Here is a 24,407-nt window from a genome sequence, read left to right on the forward strand (position 1 = left end):
GCGCGTGTGATGGAGAGAAAAGGATTAGTACTTTTCCCGGCTGCAAGGGTGAATCTAATTTATCTGCTGTGAAAGCAGGCAGTATTGGCAAGTCAAGCAAAGGAGCTGAGGGGAGGAGGACAGTCCTCCAATGGTGGATATAATGACTTGGGAATTACAGTGGGAGCTTCTAGAGACCCTTCTTCCTTTTCCTCAGATTCTTATACTTTTTCTTTTTCTCCTTTATCTTTCTCATCAGTTTGTAAAGGTTCTAAAACTGACCAGATTAATTTCCACGTATCCCAGATGGTTACTGGGAAAGAAATTCCTTTATGATATAATCCACGGAGTTCCGTACCAACTTTTTCCCGTGTTTTTAAATCTAATGTCCCTAAGTTTGGGAACCAAGGACAATAAGTTTCAATTACTTTGAGAAGGTCCTCTAATTTCTGATCTGACACTTGAGCTCCTCCAGCCTTAAAAAAGTGTTTAAGTAAACAAATATAAGACCTATATTGGCTATTAACATTTCCCATTATGTATAGAGAAAAGGAAAGAAAGAATTTCACTCAGATGCCCGTCTGGCCGCGTCCCTTGCGGGAAAGAGAGAAAGAATTTCATTCAGATGCCCATCTGGCCGCGTCCCTTGCGGGACTTTAAGATCAGTCGTTGGCTAAGGTTCACCCGTAAAAACCCCGGGCCTGGTTAATGCTGTCAGGTGCTAAGTCACCGTTTTGCCTTATGACCTAGACCACGGAACCGCAGATTAGGGCCCACACAAGCTCCGTAGCCGTGGAACTATAAACACATACTCACACATTCACTCTCTTGCACAAAGAAAGAGAAAAATTCCCCGTTTACCTTGGTTAAATTCTCCGAGAGTTACCCTACTTTCTTCCAGTAGTTATCGCGACCTCTCCTGGGTCCCCACGCCATGAAACCTCTTTGAATTTCGACTCAAAGTTGACTTTCCTTCTCGAGCCCCACAAGTGAGTCCCAAAATCGTGAGCCCCAGAATCGGGGGCCCCACGCTGGGCCAGATGTCGTGTCCCGCACGACGAGGGTTGTGGGGAGGGAGAAGGGTGGCACAGGGCTAAGAAAAGACAGTAGCCAAGATTAGAGTGCGAGCGGGTCCAAGGGACTCCAGCCTCAAGGACTGGGGCCCCGAATCGGGCCAACGCGTAGTTTTTATTGGTAAACTTCTAAAGAGGTAAAAGATAGTTAATCTCAAGATCTGTGTGTTAGTAGCCTGCAGGCTCTTTCCAAAAGTTCCCATTGTGTTCCCGCTTGAATATTGCCTTCACACACACGCACATCTCCAAGGAATCCACTGAAGGGGAGAGACTGATATACTTCCATCGGGTCTCAGTTTGCTGAGACTGCCCCTCAAAGGAGCTTTTCCGGTATCTCTCTATCAGGCCTCAGTTTGCCGAGGCAAACCTTGTGAAATCCTGGGAAGAGCGCAGGAGAACAAACGGTTTGGCAGCTGTAAGGCAACAGTTATCAGGGTGGCAGTCCTGCTGAGTCCATCCTGCCCATCAGACCTGGCAGAGGGCCAGACATATGAGCGACCTGCCTCTGTCCACCAATATCCCCATAACCTTACTCAATACATATGGATTAACTGACCAGATCACTCAGCCCAAATATGTGAGGTACAATAAGTGGGTATTATTTTAAGTCACCAACAAAGACTCCAAGCTCCCGTTGTTGCGGAAGAAATGACGAGGAACGAGAGACTCAAGCGGCTCGCAGAGATCAGGGAGAACACAGCTTTATTACACCAGCGGGCTCAGTGGGATTGTTCCCAAAGAACTGAGCACTAACTGAGATCAGGTGCTTTGTTTTATATGTTTAGGCCTCCAGGATGGGGGGGGGGAATCTGGCTGGGGTGCCAGGGAGATCTGTCCCTAGCAGCTGTGTTTCTCCAACATTTGTTTTGACAGGAAGGCCTCTAACTGTGGTGCCCGCGGGAGACATCTCGGATAAGGTATGGGAGGAGGAGGGTGATGGAGATTCGGTAAGGAGGGGGATGGAGCTCCGATAAGGAGGGAGATTGAGCTCTTGGGGGGGGGGGCCTGCAGGAAAAACCGTCCCAACACCTTGTGCTTGGTTATCGGTGCTCACTTTCATTCCTATGTCTTCTTGGACACAGCACCTCTTGGACACAGCAGCTCCTGTAGACAGCATGTATGGGAAATTTCTTCACTTCCAACTGCCAAGGTGACTCTAGGTAAGTCATTGTCCCTGGGCCCCAAGTGCATCTCTGTAGAGTGGGGCACCTGATTCTACAGAGCAGAGTATGGCGCAGATGGAGGCCAGAGCTGGAATGGCAAGGACAGTCGTGGGATATGGCTCTGGGGCAGGAAATGGTACGAGACACTTCTGTGGATACAGCAACCTGCGAAGGAGACTGATGATGTCACAGACGTCCCATTGTGACACATGCAGAGCCTTAGCTGGGATTGGCCAGATGGGCGTGCAGCTCAGATAAAAGCTGGGTTCCAGTATGACAACAGACCAAGTTTGTGCAGAGAGGGGGCTCTGCGGCTGTTCTCCTCACACTGGGCATTCCTCCCCATTTCCTCAGCACCCACCCTGCTGAGCAAGCTGCACTCATCTGTCCCACTTAGGAGCCTCAGGTCCAATCTTAGGCCTTGGGTTTCCTGCTTTAGCCTCAATTATCGACCATGAGGGCCCAGGGCTGGGGTTGCTATGTTTCACACCCGAGTCTCCTAGGCCCACCCATGTCTTGGCCGGGGTTTCCCATCCAAGCACCTGCTGCGTAGCTCCCTCATCACTGTATCCATCCAGTAGTAGCGGGGTGGGGAGCACCTGAGAAAAATGGATGCATTGGGGCAGTGCTTCTATTCCATGTGATGCCTTCAGTGGAGGCCATTGTCCAGTTGGACATATCTCGAGCCTGTAGATGAAATTTAGTCTAAATCTTATCGAACTTCTGGAAACATTCATCAAACACGCTGGGTTAGAAAGTATAGGAACTAAAATAAATGAGGGTCACACCCTGTGGAGGAAAAAAAAGAATGAGGTCTTAGAAGTGTCTACAAGTTTTGACAGACAGGCTAGGTTTTTTACCTTATGCTCACTAAGAAACATAAGAACTTCAAAATATGGCTTAGAAGAACCCCCAAGTCTTAACAGTGTAGAGAGTACAGTTCTTTTTCTTAAAGAACCCATGGATTGTTTGGCTATTGGTTACTCTGAGGGAGATGAGAAAACTAAATCCTGGGCCAGAATTTCTTGAAGTGTTTTGGGAGCCTATAATTACTATTTTATTCTTGGGAATATTTCCTTCAGAAAGAAAAAATATCAATTGACTAAACAACATTAAAACATGTTCAAAAATAACTCCATAAAAATGCAAGTCCTTACAATATTGTCAAAATATGAATGGAAACCAAAGGAGAAAATCTCTTGGGAAAAACCAAAAACAGTGATGAAAAGGTCTTCAAAGGAAGTTATTCCACATAAGAATGGAGAAAAATTAATAAAGACCAAAAAAGATGAAATTGTACGATAAAGAATTCAAAAATAGGTTGATTGTGAAGATTAAATGAAGTAACATATGTAAAATACTTACTATAGTGCCAGGGATTAGTAGACCCTCAGGAAAAGTAACTGATAAAATGACAAAGATCTGACCACTCAGAGTAGGCTTGTAAATCATTATGTGATGATGATTCCCCAATTTACACATCCATCAAGTAATGAGAGAAGTTTACACTCTGGTTATTCTGGGTATTCAATTAGAGTGATTTGGTTGGACTCCATTACAACCTAATCAGAGAAGGAGAACAATACATATTAGAGGAAAGGAAAACAATACAAGAAAGTGAAGTGGAAAAGGGGCTCTGCACCACAGCTCAATGTTGGCTTATGTAACTCCGCTGTAAGTATTAACAGCAAACTGAGAGAACCTAGAACCTACTCATGTTTGGAGAGAACGCAGAATTAGGTAAATTGTATACCTCTCCCTTATAGCTCTTATCAGCTCTGTACACACTGCCCCCTCAAAGTCATAAATTCTGACATGTTTGTGGAAGCTTACTAGTCACACTAAATATCAGGAAACAAAAGAATGTTCTCTCTGGAACCCATTTCCAGAGATAAATTACTTTCCTTAATCCTAACAACCCTTTGAGATAGATTATAATTACACTCAGTTTAGAATTGAGGAAACCATGAGAAAAAAGTTGGGTGACATGTCCGATGTTATACAACTAGTAGGTGGCAAGGACAGGGCTGGAACCCGTTCCCTGACACCCAGCCATCTGGTATACTTGCTACCCTGTTCTTGGTAGAGTACTCACAGTTACTCTTTCTTGTTTATGTTGCTGCAGATATATTAAGCCCATAATTAAATTCCAATAAACAATAGAGACAAGGCTAGTCTCTTTATAGTTAAAACCATACACTATATTGGAAAACAGCTGCTTCAGTCCAAAAAAGATGGTATTGACTTCACCTTGCTACTGATAGAATTAGAGCCAGGGCCCTGTCTGCTGTTAAGGCCTTTCTGCACGTAGCCCACACTCACTAAGCCACAGCTGTTATCAGCTGCAATTAGTAAGCGTTAGTAAACAAGGCCTTTGTGTTTAGTAAAATGCCAAGTCCATATCTCTAGACTGAAAAACATCTCCAGAGCTGAGTTTAGCCAGCATTGTCACATGAGGCAAAGGTAAATTGAGAAAGTGACATTTTTTTTGTCATATAGGGACTAGCTAGACAGGAACCTTGCCTCTGTACTCACAGCTGTTACCCCAATAAATATTAAACTTTCCACTTTCGCAATTTCATTTCTCCCATGTAAAGGACATCCATGCTGGCCAGTCTCTTCTGATCATGAACAAACATGGCAACCTTCTAATTAGACAGACCACTGAAATACATGCAAGCCCTGACCATTCAGCCAAATTTACAAGTGTTTAAACTGAACTAAATTCGGGGGGTGGGGGGGTCAAAAGTCAGCAGTCAAAATAAATAAAAAATAATGCAATATTTAACCAAATAAATATTAATGCAAAAAAATCCATGATGAACAAAGTATCAAAATTTTAAATAAGAGGATTTGACCCTGTGCAACTGCATAACTCACTTCCTTCACTCTAGTCTGCCCTGGCAAGCAGGATTCTAACTTTTAAGAGGCACTTAACTATATCTGCACAAATCTCTTTACCTTAATTTGATTAACACCACACTGTAGTTTAATGGAATGCCCATATCATAGAATGAAAAACAGGTTTTGGTTCCACATCCCAGAAGAGGGGCTGAGACATGACAGGTGTATCCAAAAATCTGAGCAGGGGTTTCAAGAGTGTCTCTGGTATTTCCTTGGGTGTGAGGCATTCCTTCCAGTAGATTCTTGACTCTTGACCTCTGTGGGAAAGGCACTGGCTCTTCCTCAGTGACCTTGCTGGGTGGCCAGTGCAAGAGGGCTTCAAGAGGGAGAAGAGAAAGTCTGTGATCAGCTTGAAAGTGAATCCACCTCTTGTTTTAGCAGCTCATTCACTTCTTAGATCTCTGAGAAGCGGTTTCCACCACTCCTTAGCTCCCCTTTCCTTCTCCCCCACCTCCATCCCTAGAGTTCAATTCACCTTAATGAAAAGCAATGAGGAGGGGACTCATGTCTCTGGCTGCCTGGAGATGGAATCCATAATCATACTATGGGCTGGCGGACTCTTTCTCACTGAAAGCAATGATAGAGCTTTCTGGTCTCTGCTTCTCTGACAGCCTTGGGGCAGCCACCAAAGGACTAACAGTTAATCCCAAATGCCTGCTATTATCACACTTGCCCAAAAACACAAAAATTGCCAGGCCTCTTTTTCTGTTTGACAGAAAGAGCTAGTAGAAGCTCTGCTGGTCTTAGCTGCCCCAGAATAATCAATGTGGTGAAACAGAATCCACTCTCACAGCTTCATTGGAAGCACCAGATACAGTTCCTTTTCTCCTTCTACAAAGAGTGGAGCCCATTCCAGATTTTTCCTTCTCTTAAGAACATCAGGCTCTGTGGGTATTTATTGAATTAACATTGATACTTTATATTCTTAAATAGACTATGATAGTGGTTTACTTATTTTTTATTTAATTGTTTTTTTATTTAAGGGCTCATTTATTTCATAGTGTTGAACCCAAGAATGAATGTACCTGCCTGTCATGAAGGGTTCCTGCTAGCTAACTGGGCTCAAATTTATAAATAGAGCCTAGCAGCTGTTGCTAAACAGGGGCTCACTTAAGCCAATCTTCAGACAGACACTGCACTGAACTGCCTACCTCCAGGACTTAATGCCTACCTGCACTGTGTCCCTGCCCTCTGAGCCAACCCTTACACAGTTCCTGCAATCCTATTTCAACCAATAGGACTGAGAATTTCCCTGTCTAATCGGAGCTGCACTGCTATATCCTCATTAGCATCTTTACAGACCAATCAGAGTGTCTCCATTCTGACCTATCAGGACAGTGTTTTCTGGGCCAATAAAACCTTGATGATTTGGAGTTCTCATTTGCATGAGGACAGACCAATCAGAGACCAGAAGCACAGACTTCTCTCTATAAACATGAGCTCCCCTCCTTCTTAGAGAGCACCAAAGAGTTCCCTGGTGTTCTTGCTATTTTATGGTTGACTTGTAATAGTACTGAGCTGTTGCATAGCCCTGCTCTAGCACAATTAAGCTGTTTGCACTAAATAAAGCTTCCTTCTTGACTACACCCCAAACTGGGGATTCCTGTTAAATTGGCACCAATGACCATCAGTTGATGCCGATTTTTTGGCATCAGTTGGTCATCAATTGATGACCATCAGTTCATGCCTTTTTTATTTAATAAAAAGGGAAAAAGTACTGTACAAAAGCAGGAACTTAAGACTCCCATGAAATGGACAATGAGCCCTTTAAAATTATGCTAGGGAAAAATATTAAACTAAATCATGGGGACAACATAACAAGTGAGAAAATTAACATGCTATGTACAATATAATCTCATCTCAAAAACGAATGTGAAGGGACTGGAAGGGGAAATGCTAATGCTCTCTTAATTTGGACGCTGGACACAAAAATATCTATCTGCAAGTTGTGAAAATTCATAGATACTTTTCTGTATGTGTGCTGTCAATTAAAGGTTCAAAAATATATTGGGATGTATATGTAGCCAGTAAAAATCTGCAAAAAGAAATATAGCACATAAAAATATTAGTAATTATTTCTGGATGGTGGGATTTTCAATGACTCGTTTTTTCCAGACACTATTCTGACTTTCCACAAAGAAAATGTTTACTTTCATAGTTTAAAAATAATAAAATTGTTGCGTTTTCCAAGCTTGTTTATCCAAGCCCAGGGCTGTGGGAGTTGCCCGCTCCTTTTTCTTTCCCCCTCAGGGGAGGGGAGGAAGGAGCCCTAGGCCCAGTATGGTCTCGGCCACCTAGCTCAGTGTCTTTTGACCCTCAAGGTAGTCACCGCCGCCATTTTATGAGTTGTGGGCGGAAGATACGGCGAGTTACGCCCCACGAAACTCTGGGCCCCCTTCCGACCTCCGTGGGCCGCCTCTCGTCTCTACGCCACAATCAGCCAGGCCCAGGCGCCCTCGGGCCTCGCCCCTCCCGCCCGGCGTCCCCTCGCCCCCGGTGGCCCCCTCGACTCCCCCCAGTCCTTTCCACCGTGTGTTGCCCAGACGCGAAGGGACGGAGCCCCAGTCACCACAGGGTGGTGGCTCCTCTGCGGCGCCGCACTAAGGCTCGGATGCCCCATAGGCGCCCGTTTCCCCAACTTCGAGAGGCGAGACGTTTGAGCTCATTCTTTTAAATGTGTACTAGGATTCAGGAAGGACTGCATATTCCATTCTAGATTTCCCAACCGCCGGGCCGTGCAAGCACAGCGAGGACTTTAGTGATGCAGACTCACCTCCTTACTGTGACCTCGTGGCGCAATGGTAGCGCGTCTGACTCCAGATCAGAAGGTTGCGTGTTCAAGTCACGTCGGGGTCATGGGTGGCTCTTTTTCCCTCTCCAACTACAGAATGAACAAATTGAATAAAAGCTGCAAATGAGAAATTATCCTTCCAACGGTACAGAAAACTCCGCTCCTTTTTCCTTCTTAGCGTGTATGGGGTTTATCAACTTGCGACTTCGAGAGGAAGAGGTTCCTTCTGTTGACCAACAGGAGGAGCCGCATCAAACCTCAGAGTGACCCCGGAGGGAGCGGGGATTGACCCAGCCAGAGCACAGTTGGGCGCCCTGCCCACCTCTGCCGATTCTCCAATGGCCCTTCGGGTTACCCGCCCCCTTCCCGCTCCCCTCCCCACCCCACCCGACCCTGCCTCCGCAAAGCCACGCCCACTTTTCCCTTCTCTCGTCCAGGAAGTGGATCTTCTGTCTCAAGGACTAGTGCGTTTTGCATATGCCTGTTCTTTTCTTATCCCGATCTCTTTTTCCTCTCTGCCCTAGACGTTCTTTCTGGTGGTCATTCTCCATCTGGATTGTTCCCCACTCTTAGCTCTGTGGATTTAGCCACAGCCATAAGTACTGGATATTCACGTCAACGTTGTTTCTCAAAACTTAACAAAACAAAACAAACCCTCTACGTGTCCACCAGCAGGGATGTATAGAAAAAAAACAAGTTGCATAAAAATATAAAGTCATACTGTACATGTATCCATATTAAAACTATGAATGGGAATTATATATACCAACTCTAACATAGTAGTTACCTCTGGGAAATGAGGAGCAAGAAGGGATAAAGACAGATTCTAACTTTTTTTTTAATGGACGTTTCCAAAATGTTAATATTTATTAAATCTGGTTATAGGGGTCATGGGATCTAATATTATGAAACATGGGTTTCAGGTCAAAGTTCACTCTACATACATTGTCCAAAACATCCAAGTCAAGAAATTAATTTGTGATTTCCCAGGATAGTAGTACCCACAGCATGCTGGCTGAAGAGTTAAATTCTCTTTGAAAAACACCCTCAAACTAGGCCTTCTAGTTTTCCCACATATAAAGTCTCAATCAAAATTTGATCATAATATATTTTAAAAGAAAATAAATTGATAGAGAAGACTTATGAGTAAGAACCAACAAAATCAGATCCACAGACTTCAGATATAGGGATTATCAGGTACAGAATGCACAATGGATATGTTTAATCTTTTAAAAATGAAAGAGGGGACTAAAAATGGGCTACAAATCAAGAGACAATAAAAATGACCAACTATGTTTTAAATAACTGAAAATATATATATTTCTAGAAATGAAAGCTTTAATGTTTGAAATTAGAAACACAATGGGTATATTAGACAGAGCGCAAAAAATGAATTAATGAAATGGAATATTTTGGTGGTTCAAAATATGTCCATAAATTCTTGACACTCCCTTTAAAAGGTGATGCCTAATTCTCTTCCCTTAATGCCTTAAGTCTAACAAAAAGAAAATAGCAGAAGTTATAGTGTGTGACTTTGGAGACTAGGTATGAAAGGAACTCTGGTTTCTTGCTTCTCTCAATATGGATCACTTGCTCTGGGACAGCCAGCTGCCATGTTGTGAGAACACTTATGAAGTCATATAGGGAGGTTTACTTGATGAGGAACTGAAGCCTCTAGCCCATAGCTTTGTGAGTATGCCCCAATCAAGCTTTCCCATGTCTGCAGCCCCAGCCAACATTTTGACTCCAACGTCATATGAGACCCTCAACCAGAACCAACCAGCCAAGCCACACCTGAATTTCACAACCTCAGAAACTGTGTGAGATAATAAATGTTAAGATCTTAGGTTGGGGGATAATTTGTTATGCAGCAATAGATAACTAATACAAGGGTAGAGTTTAAGAAATTACACGGAAGGCAAATAAAGAGGCAAGGAGATAGAAAGTATAAGGGGGTGGGTGGAAATGAAGCAGTATTGAGGATGGAATGAACAGGTCTAATCTCAGCCTAAAGAGAGTTCCCAGGGAGAGATAATAGAGACAATAGGGAGAGGTTGTATTTGCATAGTTGATGGCTAACAACTTTTTAAAACTGATGGAAAACATGAGTCCTCACTCTCAAGAAGCACAATATATCCTAAGCATGATAAGGAAATAGAAATCCATGCCTATATACAGCATAAAGAAATTGCACAATATGCAAAGTAAACGTTTAAAAAACAACCAGAAGCGGGGAAAAGACTGATTATTTCCAAAAACATTACAGACTGAAGTTGAATTCTGAGCAACAATAATGAAAGTCAGAGAAAATGCATTAATAATAAGTACTGAAAGAAAATAACTGCCAACCTAGAATTATATACTTCGGAAATTATCTTTAAAACAAGTGAAACGAGCAGCACCCCTTTATGAAGCTTATCTAAAGGATGTCCTTCAAGAAGAAGGAAATGACCCCCAGCAGTAGGTCTGAGATACAAGGACTAGTGAGCAAAGACAAAGGCAAACATATGGGTACAGCTAACAAGCCTTGATCATATAGAAACAATAATAATATTACAAACTTATGGAGTTGAAAAATAAAACCATGACACTGTAGAAGAACAACATGAAAGTCAGAGTGAATATAATGTGGGAGTAAAGCCTTTTAAAGTGGTGATATTGTTTTAAAGGAATGACATTTATTAACCAGAGACCATGCTGAGTATGTTAAAATGTAGGGTAATCACTAAAATAGTAGAGATAATTGGTTGATTGTGCAGACAAAAAAAAAAATCAGTTAAAGATATCAAGATATAATAATAAAATTAATGTTGGTCAAATGAACATAGATAGAACTCTGCATAAAACAATTAGTGAACAATGTTCTTGATTTCACATGGAACATTTATAAAAATGTGACCACCTTCTGGAGCATAAAGTAAATCTCAACAATTTTCAAACTATAGGTATCGTTCAGGTCACTTTCTCTGACCAAATTATGTTTAAACTAGAAATCAATAAGAAAAAGTGCAGTAAAATTAGGATATTTAAAAACACTTCTAAATTACTTCATATGTCAAAAACAAAATCAGATAATAGAAAAAAAAGAGGTATAGACATTGCAAAAGAAGTAGATAAAATTATCACTATTTGTAGATGATATGATTGCATAACTGGAAAACCTAAGAGAAAGCTGAAAAATTACTAAAAACAAAAAGAAGTCAGTAAGATAGTGAAGTACAAAATTAATGTGCAGAAACCAATGGTTTTTATAAAATCAACCAATGACTAGTTAGAAGAAATATGTGAAAGAGGGCAGAGGGGGGAACAAAACATTTCATGTACATTTTTATGTTGTTTTAATTTTCTTTTTATTGCCACAATAGGAATATGTTGCCTACTTAAAAAAAAAAAACGTTATTAACATCAGTGAATGCTGTAGCCCTTGAGGATATAGAAAGACCTTCTAAGGGACACTTGGGTGTGGGTAGTTTTTAAAGCAAGGTGTTGGGTAACTCAGCAAACAGCCTCAGGGACTGAGTGCCCCTGGACACCTGAAGGGTCAGGCAGAGAGCAGGTTTCTAGAACCAAATCTCTGACATCAGTACCTAAAGGCTATGGGATGGGATGCCCCTGGCAGTGGCTTATGTGGGATGGGCAGAGTGGGTAGGGTCTCCCCTGGAGGCCATGTGTAGTCCTATGTGTGGCTTCTGTATGTCAGGTGGCTAACTCACTGTCTCTGACCCTGTCCTAATGTGACTTTTCTTGTGGGTCTAGTATTTGTGTCATCCTTATTTATATATAGCCCCTTTGTGAGTCTGATCCAGTGTATGACCCTCCCATATGACTCCACTGTGGGCCCTATCTATGTGACCCTTACCCTCTAGCTTTCAAATAAATTTGGTTGATGGGAAGAAGAAACCAGAGGAAAGAAGTAAAAGGTGTGGGCAGAAATGAAGCCCAACCAAATGAGACAAGCAAAGGCCATTTATTCAGAAGTTGCTCTGTCACTTGTGTTTTGGCAGAGACTCAAAGGCAGGCAGAGGAGTGGGAGAACTTTATAGTGGAACAAAGAGAAGGCTAAATTGTGCCCTCGCTGAAGGCTGTTAGCCTGGGGAAGCTGGAGGTGTGCTGACTATAAGTGGGGTGTCCTGTGTGATTGGTCAGGGTTGCTGTTTCTCTAAATGGTTGTAAGTTGGAAGCAAGGACAAAAATCAGGATAGCGGTCAGCTCTTAATCAAGTCCTGGCCATGTGGGGCTGATTGTTACAGGTGTTATTGTTGTGCTTCTTGGCATCAACTGAGCTCAAAAGAGTCAGGAGGCTTTGGCTAGAAATAAATGACAAAGATTTATTCAAGGGTCTTGGGTTTACAAACCAAAACACAACTGAGAAATACCCAGGGGTTTCCAAAGGAGAAAGAAAAGTTTGAGAGTTTTTACAGTGTGAATAAAAAAGGGGTGCTAAAATAAATCATAAATTCCTAACAGAGCAGGTCATGGTGGATAGTCATGTCCCAGGCCTATAACTTCTCTAGTGAAAGGTTTTTAAGCCAGCTCTGTCCATTGTTCTTCTAGATTAGCACAACTTTGAAATGCCAGAAATAATACCCCTCCAAGGCATTAACCATCCTCAAGAGAGCATATCATCTTAACTCTCCTGTAATCTGATCCCCACCTTGCTTTCTCCACCTCCATGTAATCTTCCTTACATCCAATCTTTAATTAAAATGCATTAAAAAAAACTGCAAAACCGTCATTCTCCGGAGGAGCATTTGAGATCTTGCTCCCCGACATATGTCTTCAGTTTGTCTCAAATAAACTCTTATAAAAAATTCTCTATATGTAAAGAGCACATGTCTGAAAACAAGTCAGTCCTACATTCTTAGCCCTCAGATTAGCTCAGGATGGTAATCTTCCAGATGTCCGGTGGTCTGGATAATGAAACATTCTTTCTTAAGCATGACAGGTGGTTATTGTGGAGGAAAAAATGGATTCTGTGGAAAGTAACCTCACAGGGTGATCTAGCCATAAATTCCTAACATGGTGGGTAGTCACACCTAAGGCACACAACTTCTTTATCTTTGCCTCAAGTAAGCTCTGTCCATTGTTTCTGTGCATCTAGGTTAACCCACCTTTGAAATGCCCTCTTTCAGACTCCTCAAGAGAGCACATAATATTAAGTATCCTGTAATCCATCCCTAAATTGCTCCCTCCTGCCTTCATGTAATCTTCCTTACCTAATGTCCTAAGGGCTTAATGAGTAAAAGGAGTGGACATACAGTATATGCACAGGTAGGAGGATCTGGGGAAAAGAATATAAGGGAGTCATAGTTCTAGCCAGCTAAACAAAGCAAGCTTGGATTAAAGCAGAATGCATGCTAAAGAAATGAAGTTCATCTGCAGTTACACTAGCCCCAGAGCACCACACAGTCCTGGACTCATAGGATAAGGCTTTCCCTGTGCAGGTGTTCTGAACAAGTCACCCCAAGATGTGCCTCTGTAGTATGAAGATTATTTTGAGCTAAAGGCAACAGGGACCCTGCGGACTCAAGAGAAACTATTGCCCCCGCTTAATTACCTAGAAGAAGTAATTAGGGGCCTTTCCCATAATAATCAGAGATAACTTTTATGACCTGTCTATAGAGCAGGGCAAGCTTCTATTTACTAAACATTTGTTCTCATTGTCCTGTAGTGACCTTCCTCCCCTCTGAAACCCCAACGCAACTTACCTCAGAAAGCCACAAAAAAAATGTGCCCCCAAAAATGTATAAAGGTGGGAACTTTGGTCAACGTTGCTCAAGCAGTAGTTTGCCATAATCAGAAGTGTCTGGACACTGATGGTAACCACTCAGCACCTTTTGTAATTGCAGAAGTGAAACGTGACCTGTATTCATCTTTTGTTATTGGTATATATTGAGTATTACAATTTTAATAGTTTTTTCTTTCTTAAAATGTGTATACATTTTTTTGGCACCCTCTGTATATACCTCATTTTAACTTTCTGTCCCTGAGCCTCTCCTGTAGGTGAGATCTCTGACTCTCTCATGTATGTGGGGTTCTCATATGAACATATATAATTAAATGTGGTTATTTTCTCTTGTTAATCTCTCATGTAGATTTCATTATTAGACCAGCCAGAAGAATCTAGGAGGGTAGAGGAAAGTTTCTTCCTTCCCCACACCTGAAAGGATCAATCCAGTGAGACTGCTATGCTGCAGGAGTCCAGGTTAAAACATCCCAGCAGGACTCTCCAGAGGACTGATGACTGCGTTCCATCATCCATGGCTCCAAAGAGATGGCATAAGCTTGGGCATCAGAAACTGCTCCTCCCGTAGACTGAGAATAAATCATCAAAGCTGAGCAAATTCAGCAGTACAAACCAAGGTTTTGAACCTGCTTTTTATTTCACTATACATATACCATCTGAACCGGATGCTCAGTACTGACAGCTCCTGACCATAGCACTACCCCTGCCTCAGAGGAGGAGCAGTCTTCCTCATGGGGTGACTTCAGCCCAGGGGGACATTGCCAGGCTGGGCCTGGGTGAAGGGGTCCCCACGTCCTCATTCCCTTGAGCTGCCCTTAGAGGAGAGAACTCTAGAAGCTGAATGTCAGAAACAGAATGATGTCTGCCTACTTCATGTTCTAGGAGACACACAAAACTGACGGTGGTTGAGAATGGAGATGAAAGTGACCAGGAGAAACCTGCATATATTATTAAGTGTCCTAAGCAGAGTACAGAACTAGAAGATCTCATTTGTATGAAACAGAATGATAGAGAGACACTTCCCCCCCCCCGACCCCCCCGCCCACCACACACACACAAGGCTGGAAAGGAACAGCTAAAACTTTAGCAGTGATTACCCCTGGGTGGCAAGATGACAGATTTTTGTTTTGTCTTTTTGCCTATGTTTTCTCATTTTTCTATAATGAACAGTAAAGAATAGTGGTAAGTGTACCAACCTGGAGTGAGAAGGCATGGATAAAAATCTTGGTTCTATCTGTGTTCATTTGTGTGACCTTGGACAATTTACTTCACCTCTCAGTGCCCAACATCTTCATTTGAAAAATGGGAACCACAGCAGTTCCTATATCACAGGGCAAATGAGAGAATCTAGTGAGTGAATTTATGCAAAGTGCTTCAAACAGCACCTGGCCCAAAATAACACTATAGACACTGGCATTGTGTATTGTTGTTAGTACTCTTCTAACATTATTACAATTTCCAAGGTTAGAAACTTCTCTTAGATTAATCAGCAAAAGAAGATTGTATAAATTCAGCGCTTGAATTAGAGAATGTTCTGCTCCCTCTCTGACACTGTGATTCACAGCTGTGTGTGCTATGAACAGATCACCTAAATCCATGACAGGATGGGCCACTGCGGCAACTACAGGCAACATGGCTCTTGTCAGGTTCCCCAAGGTGGGGGATTTTGACCACAGCTAGGAATAGAGAACAGAGAATAACTGTGTTGCCTTCTTAAAAGCAAAAACACAACTCACCAGCAGAGGACACCAGTGGCAAACCCAGGAAAATCTGGAACATTAACTTGGAACATCTTTTCCCTCTAACAAAATGAGTGCTAAGCTTTTTTGTTTTAGTTCCCCTAAAACAATTTCTGGGAAACAATATAATCCTTGCACATTTTCAAGTTGGCATATAACACTTTCACCATAACTTAAAATCATTGTAAGGGCTGGCATATTGTAAATAGTAACATGTTAAAATAAAATGGTTACATCATTCTTTTAAATATATCCCATGAAATATAAACACCACAATGATTTGATACTATGATAAATTTTAAAAATACAAGACAAGCTCTTCTGTAACAGTCAGAAATATTGCATGTTTCCTTTTTATCTTTGTATTTTCATTCCTTCACTCCATAAATTAATGATAATATCATATACTTTATGCTGGAAGTCTTTTATTTACCACCCTAGCATATTTCTCTCTACAAAAATACAATTACAAATTGAAAATTAAAAGGTCTAATTTCCTGATACCGCAGAGGTCTAAGGGTTAACAATTTTTCTTTGGGATTAAATGATTATGATAATTAATATTAGCACAGCATTGATACAAACAACACAAACATATTATGAGTTCTGTTTTGTTTTGTGGGGAAGCAGCAAAGTTATACTCAAAGATTGATTCTGCCTTTGCCAAAAATTTATTTAGCACAGATTTTGGGAAATTCAGAAGCCAATAACATAAAGGATATCTCTTAATAAGTCAAATAAGGAAATAGAATACTCCTGACAAATGACAGAGTAATCACACTTTTGTTTTAATCACACTTTTGTTTTGCTTCTATGGATAAGCCCCTCTGCGGGGGCGGGGGGGGACCCTCAGCAGCTGGGCTGCTGACTGCTTGTCAACAACAACAGATGTGGAATGATGGCAGCCTGACACAACCTACTTCATTCTTACATCAAAGCAAACTTTTCTTTTAATTTGTCATAAATTAGTGGATTTAAACAATTTCACTTAAGTCATAAACAGGTGAATTTGAAATCATATTAAACCAATACACAACATGTATTTTTTTAAGCATGAGGAAATGAAGGAATAAAGGCCAGATTTAACAGAGGTGTACCTTTTCATACAAGGAGGCACTAGGGAAACACCACGACCAATCAAAGTCTGATATCCAGCTGCCAGCACAAAAAGAAAGTCCACTGCTGCTAGAGCATGTTGCTAGGGAAGGAAGACACCAGTGTGATGGTCTGGCTGATCTCATTCAAGAGGAGTCACCTCACCAAGACAGGAGCAAATAGCCCCAAGGGTTTGGGAAGAGTTTTTAGGCTAGCTAAGAAAGGCCTGGCCCAAACTGAAACTCTCAAATAGTCCTCACAAACTCTCAGTATTTATAGTCTAAATGTCTCCTTGCCATAGTTGCTTCTATGGATAAGCCCCCCTGCGGCGGGGAGGGGGACCCTCAGCAGCTGGGCTGCTGACTGCTTGTCAACAACAAGAGATGTGGAATGAAGGCAGTCTGGCACATTCTTATATCAAAGCAAACTTTTAATTTGTCATAAATTAGTGGATTTAAACAATTTCACTTAAGTCATAAACAGGTGAATTTGAAATCATATTAAACCAATACACAACATAAGTTATGGTAATAAAGTCTGAAATTATCAAATTGCCTCATTATTTGGCACTTCAGTTTTTACACCCTGGGGCAATGCACTCTAGAGAGAAGTAGAGTGGTAAGAAGGGCTTTTTTGGTGACAAAGACTGAGAAAAAAAGCAAAGGAGAACCAAAAGGAGGACTCAACCCAGAGGCCCTCTCTCAGGCAGGACAGTTTTAACAACGAAGTTGAGGGGCCAGGAAATCACTTCCTTGTAACCATCGTTGTCTCAGTTTCCCTTGGAAAGTCATCCCACATTCTGCAATAGGTCTTCTCTAGTTTGAAGATCTGTCAAAACTATAAATACTGAGACTATAAATACTGAGAATCCATTTATGATAAAAACTGTCTCAGCAAAGTATGAATAGAGGGAACATACCTCAACATGATAAATGTTGTATATGACAAACCCACAGCTAACATCATACTCAACTGTGAAAAGCTAAAAGCATTTTCCTCAAGATCAGGAACAAGACAAGAATGTCCACTTTTACCACTTTTATTCAGCACAGTATTACAAGTCTTAGCCACAGCAATCAGACAAAAAAAAAAAAAAAGAAAGGCTTGCAAATGGGAATGGAAGAATAGAACTGTCATTTGAAGATGACATGATACAATATAGAGAGAACCTTAAAGATTCCACCAAAAAACTATTAGAACTGATAAATGAATTCAGTAAAGTAACAGAATACAAAATTAGTATTCAGGAGTTGGTTGCATTTTTATACACCCATAAAAAAATATCAGAAAGAGAAATGAAGAAAACAATCTCATTTATAATGACATCAAAAAGAATAAAATACCTAGGAATAAATTTAACCAAGAAGATGAATGACCTGTACTTGGAAAACTATAAGTACAGGTCATTTACCTGTACTTATACAGGTAAATGTACTTATACAGGTAAATGACCTGTACTTATAGTTTTCCAAGTACATTAAAACATTAAAGACAGAAGTTGAAGAACATACAAATAAGTGGAAGCATATACTGTACTTATGGACAGGAAGAATAAACATTGCTAAAACGTCCATATGATCCAAAGTAATCTATAGATTACTTTGTAATCCCTATCAAAATACCAATCCCTATTTGATAGGGATTGACAGTGCAATCCCTATCAAAATACCAATGGTATTTTTCACAGAACTAGAAGAAATAATCCTAAAATTTATATGGAACCACAAAATACCCTGAATAGCTACAGCAACCTTGAGAAGAAGAACCAAATCAGAGGTAGCACACTGCTTGATATCAAACTATACTACAAGGCTGTAGTAATCAAAACAGCATGGTACTGGCATAAAAACAGACACATAGATCAATGGAACAGAATGGAGAGCCCAGAAATAAACTCACGCCTACATGGCCATTTAATCTATGACAAAAGAGGCAAGATTATACAATGGGGTAAAGACAGTCTATTTAATAAGTGATGTTGGGAAAACTGGACAGATACATGCAAAAAAAATAAAACTATACAACCTTTTTGCACCATATGCAAGAATAAACTCAAAATGGACTAAAGACTTAAATGTAAGACCCCCAAATCATAAAACTCCTAGAAGAAAACATAGGCGGTATACTCTCTGACATTGCTTTTAATAATTTTATTTGGATATATCTCCTTGGGCAAGGGCAACAAAAGAAAAGCAAACCAATGGAACTACATCAATCTATAGAGTTTTTGCACAGCAAAGGAAACAATTAACAAAATGAAAAGACATCCTACTGAATGGGAGAAGATATTCACCAGTGATATATCCGATAAGGCGTTAATATCCAATGTATATAGGGAACTTGTACAACTCTACACTAAAACAAACAAACAATACGATTAGAAAAATAGGCAGAGGACCTGAATAGACTTTTCTCCAAAGAAGACATACAGATGGCCAGTAGACATATGAAAAGATGCTCAACATCACTAATCATCAGGGAAATGAAAATTAAAATCACAATGACTTATAACCTCATACATGTCAGAATGACTCTCATCAACAAATCAACAAACAACAAGTGTTAGCAAGGATGTAGAGAAAAGGGAACCTTCGTGCACAGTTGATAGGTTTGTAAATTCGTGCAACCACTATGGAAAACAATATGGAAGTTCCTCAAAAAATTAAAAATAGAACTATGATATGACCCAGAAATTCCACTTTTGGGTATTATCTGGAGTAATCCAAAACACTAACTTGAAAATATATACGCATCCTTATGTCCATTGCAGCATTATTTACAATAGCTAAGATATAGAAACAACTTAAGTGCCCATCAATAGACGATTGGATACAGAAGAAGCGGTATATATGAGGTCAGACAATTATGTTCAGGAACTCATCCTAGAAAAAGTGCTACATACCTCATTGCTGAATATCCCTACGGTCACCTTCGAAGTACTCCTCTTGGGGAGCTATGCACTAATGCCATCTCCTAGTCCACTCTTCAGAACAATTTTGGAACTCTTTTTCTGGAATGGTCATCAGAGCTGTCATCGTATTACCCTTGATGTTCTGAATGTCATCAAAATGTCTTCCTTTCAATATTTCCTTTATCTTCAAGTGAAGAAAGAAGTCACTGGAGGCCAGATCAGGTGAGGGTGTTCCAATACAGTTCTTTGTTCACTGGCTAAAAACTTCCTCACAGACAGTGCTGTGTGAGCTGGTGCATTGTCATGATGCAAAAGCCATGAATTGGTGAAAAGTTCAGGTCGTGTAACTTTGTCATGCAGCCTTTTCAGCACTTCCAAATAGTAAACTTGATTAACTGTTTGTCCAGTTGGTACAAATTCATAATGAGTACTCCCTCTGATATCAAAAAAAGGTTAGCAACATTATTTCAACAAGTTTGAGAACTTAATTGTCAGGCCTCGTATATACAATGGAATATTATTTGGCCATTAAAAGGACTAAAATCTTACCATTTGCGACAATATGGATGGACAAAGAGTGTATTATGTTAAGTGAAATAAGTCAGACAGAGAAAGACAAATGCCATATGATCTCACTTATATGTGGAAGCTAAAGAACAAAATAAACAAAACAGAAACAAACTCATACATACAGAGAACAAACTGATGATTACCAGATAGGAGGGGGTTGGGGATCTCAGTGGAAAAGATAAAGGGATTAAGAAGTACATATTACCAATTATAAAAATAGTTACAGGGATGTAAAGTACATGATAGGGAATATTATAATAACATTTTATGATGTCAGATGGGTACTAGACTTATCAGGGTGATCATTTCACAAGTTATATAAATGTCTAATCACTAGGTTGTACACCTGAAACTAATATAATATTTTATGTCCGCTGTAACTGAAAAATAAGAAAAATTTAAATAAAGTAAAAAACATTGGGATGTCTATGATGAGCTTAAATTAACATCCTAAAAGGAAAAAAGTGATTATTTTAATTAATACTGAATAAAATCGGATAAAATTCAACCTTAACACATGATTTTAAAAAATATCTTAGCAAGAGCCACATATGAACATGATAACAACTATTTATCAAACATCATCAACATATTCAATAAATTACAGATATACACATCGTTTAGGTCAATGATGGTCTGCACATACAATGGTGGTCCCATAATATTTAAATGGAAAATTGCTATTGCTTAGTGACATCCTAGCTGTCATAACTTAGCAGTGCAACATGTTGCACAAATACTTATCATTGTGTTACAATCGCCTATAGTATTCAGTACAATGACATACTTACAGGTTTGTAGCCTAGGAACTGTAGAGGAACAGAATTTGTCGCCCAAAGTACGTCTCTTTGGCATAAAGATTATTTTAGGCTGATTAATTTCAAGAACTAATGGGCATGGGAGAAACTCTGAAAACCAAGTAGAAGTTACCTTTTGTAAAAGACATCTACATTTGTAAGGGCAATTCCATTTGTTAGGGAGTTTCCCTGGCTGTACCAGTGTGGGGACAGAGCCCCAGAAAGCAGAGTTTCCAGGCTCTCGGCCTCATGTGGAAAGGTGCTGGCTCAGGTAGTAAATGGCCATCAGCTGTGGCTGGTTGGCCGTCAGCTGTAGCCATTGAGCCATTGGCCACTAATATAACTGCTGCGGCTATGGAGGGAAATTGAGGAGAGAGGAGGAGAGAGGAGGAGACTGAAGGAGAGTGGAGGAGACTGAAGGAGAGTGAAGGAGAGTAGGTCGGTTGGTAGCAAAGCGGACAGCAGGTCGCACGTCGTGTAAACCCAGACTCCAGTGAGACCATAGTGGTATGACTTCCCTACCTATGGCTCCATGGGTGTTCCTTTTTGGCCTAGCCATATCCTGCGTTCTTGCGTGGGGAGCGGGACCAGAGACCCCGCCTGCCGCCCTGCATGACAACCAGGAAGAATGGGAGGACCTTATCTCTAGAAACTGAAAACAATATAATAAACGGAGCCATTTTAAAATAGAGCCAGAGCTGCCATGCCAGAGGAACTGCTGTGTAAGTTTTACACTTCAAATCTTTGTAATGTTAAAACAAAGCAAAATAATCTTTGGAGAGGGCCTACAGCAACATCGTGACCCCCAAAACTGATTGCATCAACAAAAGAACAGTTATTATGACTACTGGACTGAAAAATTAAAAAACATTGTTTAGAATTAGCATCACTATGTTATGTTATCTGCACCAATAGAAAAGCCTTCCTTTTATTGATGTAATTGCTCCCCTTTCCTTTCTCATAAATACCCACTGCCTTTTCTCCTTATTGGAACACTGTTTGGGCTTATGCCTGAACCAGTGCTTCCAGAGTAGCTATTCTTATTGATCCCAATAAATGCTTGTTGCCTCTCACTTTGAAAGGCCCTTTTATTTTTAGGTTACCAAACTCTTATCAATGCAGACCAGGACTTAAATTTGCACAACAACCTTATTCTTATTGACTGTGCTTTTCCTGGTCACCTCCCATAACTGACTTTCCGATCCCCCAACATCTTCTTTTGTCTTCAGCTGAAGATGGTATTTAAGGTGGTGGCTTTAGCCATTTTGGTGAGTTACTCCTGGGTCTCTCCTAGGTATACAGGAGATATACATGCTATTAAACTTTTGTTTGTTTTTCTCCTGTGAATCTGTCTTTTATTACAGGGATGTCTCGGCCAAGGACCCAGAAGAATTAGGGAGAGAATTGTTTTTCCTCCCCTACGGAGCAATAGGCTACATCATATAATCTAGGTGTTCAGTGGGCTACACCATCTTGGTGTGTAAGTTCACACCACAAGGAAACCACTTGCCTAAGAAGGCATTTCTCAGAAATCCCCGCTGTTAAGCTACTCATGAATACTCATTTAGGGGAATCCCAGAAACTAATTTCATTAGGGGTATGATTGAACTAGAAGACTCGGTATTTTAATTGGGTGTATTCCTTTCTGAATAAATCTGGAGATACAATGCCATGTCAATCAAAATCCCAACAAGTCAAGCAAAACATTTTTTTCACAACCACTTATAAAGTAATCCTTTCCTTCTTCATCAGTGCCAAAGGCTTTCACATAGGTGACATTTTAACGTAAGATAAACCTTATGGATGACATCAGTTTTTTGGCTGCCTATTGTTCCCTTGTCTAGTCTTGTGCTAATTGCATGTTGTTTTCAAAACTAGTTATTGGCTGATAGAGCTACTTCTTTCCCCATTACTTTTTTTTTCAGAAAAATTTTTTCATATCCTTGCCTCAAATGCTTTTAGAATTGCTATTAAAATTTAAATGTATGAAATATATTGGAGTGGACTGAAACCTGATATAGTAATTGGAAAAGACTGGTCCTCTTCAAGCATGTGCTTCTAACTAATTAAGGTCTTTCCTAAAATTCTTAAATAAATGTCACATATATTTCACAGTACAATTATTCTTAGGCATTGTTTGAAGATCAGCCACAACACAGAGTGCCTGTGCTCTGGCCCAATTGCATTTAGCTTTGATTTCTTTAATCCCAGTGAGGTGAAATTTGGAGAACACCAAAAAACACAGAGACACATCAAATAGTTTTATAGGTATTTTATTCCTTATTAAATGTAAGCCCTTGACAACATTCAAAAGCTGTAAGTGTTGCTTTCAGTATTCTCTGCAAATGCAAACCTTTATTGTTTATTCCTTCAAATCCCCAGTTCCATGTTGCTTTGCTTGCTGTTGAGAATTGAATCTCTGTAGGGAATTTTCTAGCTATTTGCTCCCCAGATTGGAGGAGGTGTTCTGGTTCCATTTAAACAATAATTTCTCAGAAGCTGAATTGATATTGATACATTATTACTAACTAAAGTTCATACTTTATTCAGATTTCCTTAGTTCTTACCTAATGTCCTTTACCTGTTTCAGGATTCCACCCAAGATATGACCTTACATTTTATGATCATGTCTCCTTAGGCTTCTCTTAACTGTGACAGCTTTTCAGAATGTCCTCGTTTTTGTTGATGTTGACAATTTTGAGGAGTGCTGGTCAGGTATTTTGTAGAATGCCTCTCAATTGGGATTTGTCTGATGTCTTTCTAAAGATTAGACTGGGGATTATGAGTTCAGGGGAGAAAGACCATAGAGGTAAAATGTTATTTTGATTACATCATAAAGAGTACTATACTCGGTTGTATAGTGTCCCCCCAAAAAAAATTCATCTTTACACAGAACCTCAGAATGTGACCTTATTTGGAAATAGGATCTTTGCAGATGTGACGAAATTAAGATGAGGTCATATGGACTAGGGTAGGCCTTGATCCAATGACTTGTGTCCTTAAAAGAAGAGAAAACAGACACAGGCAGACACACAGGTGATGGCAGAGGCAGATATTGGAATTATGCTGCCACAAACCAAGGAATGCCAAGAATTTCAGGCAACCACCAGAAGCTAAGAGCAGAAACATGGAACAGCTTCTCCCTGAGCCTCTAAGAGGGAACCAACCCTGCCAATTCTTGGATTTTAGACTTCCGACCTGCAGAACTGAGAAAATAAACTGTTGGGTTTTTTTTTTTTAAGCCATTAAGTTTGTGATAATTTGTTACAGCAGCCCTAGGAAACTAATACAGGTATAATATATACTATCAGAATGATTTATCACCATTGATAATAACTTGGATCACATGGGTGAGGTAGTGTTTGCCAGGTTTCTCCTCTTTAAAAAGTTACGATTTCTACCCTGTCCACACTGTTCTCTTTGGAAGGAAGTCATTGTACACAGCCCTTATATGGAGTAGGGGGTTATGTTCTACATCACAAGAAGTGTTTGTTGCTATTGTGAAAGAGATTGCTTCTTCCAATATTTTCATATATGTTATTACCAAAATAAAGGACTGATATTGTCTATTGAAGAACTTATATGTAGCAACTTTATCAAACACCTTTATTAATTCTGTTAGTTTTTTTCCCCATTTTA

General features: G+C 40.3%; 1 long non-coding RNA gene and 1 other non-coding gene across 3 annotated transcripts; one reads left to right on the plus strand and one right to left on the minus strand.

Moving 5' to 3' along the window:
- Positions 1-1,665: 1,665 nt before the first annotated feature.
- Positions 1,666-8,206, minus strand: LOC117012673 (uncharacterized). 2 transcript variants are annotated; one of them, XR_004421218.1, is made up of 5 exons: positions 7,893-8,206; positions 5,177-5,435; positions 3,581-3,777; positions 2,758-3,004; positions 1,669-2,380 (listed from the first exon to the last, which is right to left on the minus strand). It is a non-coding gene; the product is annotated as an uncharacterized LOC117012673 (long non-coding RNA). The 2 variants fall into 2 exon arrangements; XR_004421217.1 differs by having other exon boundaries at positions 1,666-3,004; positions 7,893-8,204.
- On the plus strand, positions 7,904-7,975 carry TRNAW-CCA (transfer RNA tryptophan (anticodon CCA)). Its single transcript has one exon. It is a non-coding gene; the product is annotated as a tRNA-Trp (tRNA).
- Positions 8,207-24,407: the final 16,201 nt, after the last annotated feature.

Source organism: Rhinolophus ferrumequinum, chromosome 21, assembly GCF_004115265.2.
Source record: "Rhinolophus ferrumequinum isolate MPI-CBG mRhiFer1 chromosome 21, mRhiFer1_v1.p, whole genome shotgun sequence".
In the NCBI taxonomy this organism is placed as follows: domain Eukaryota; kingdom Metazoa; phylum Chordata; class Mammalia; order Chiroptera; family Rhinolophidae; genus Rhinolophus; species Rhinolophus ferrumequinum.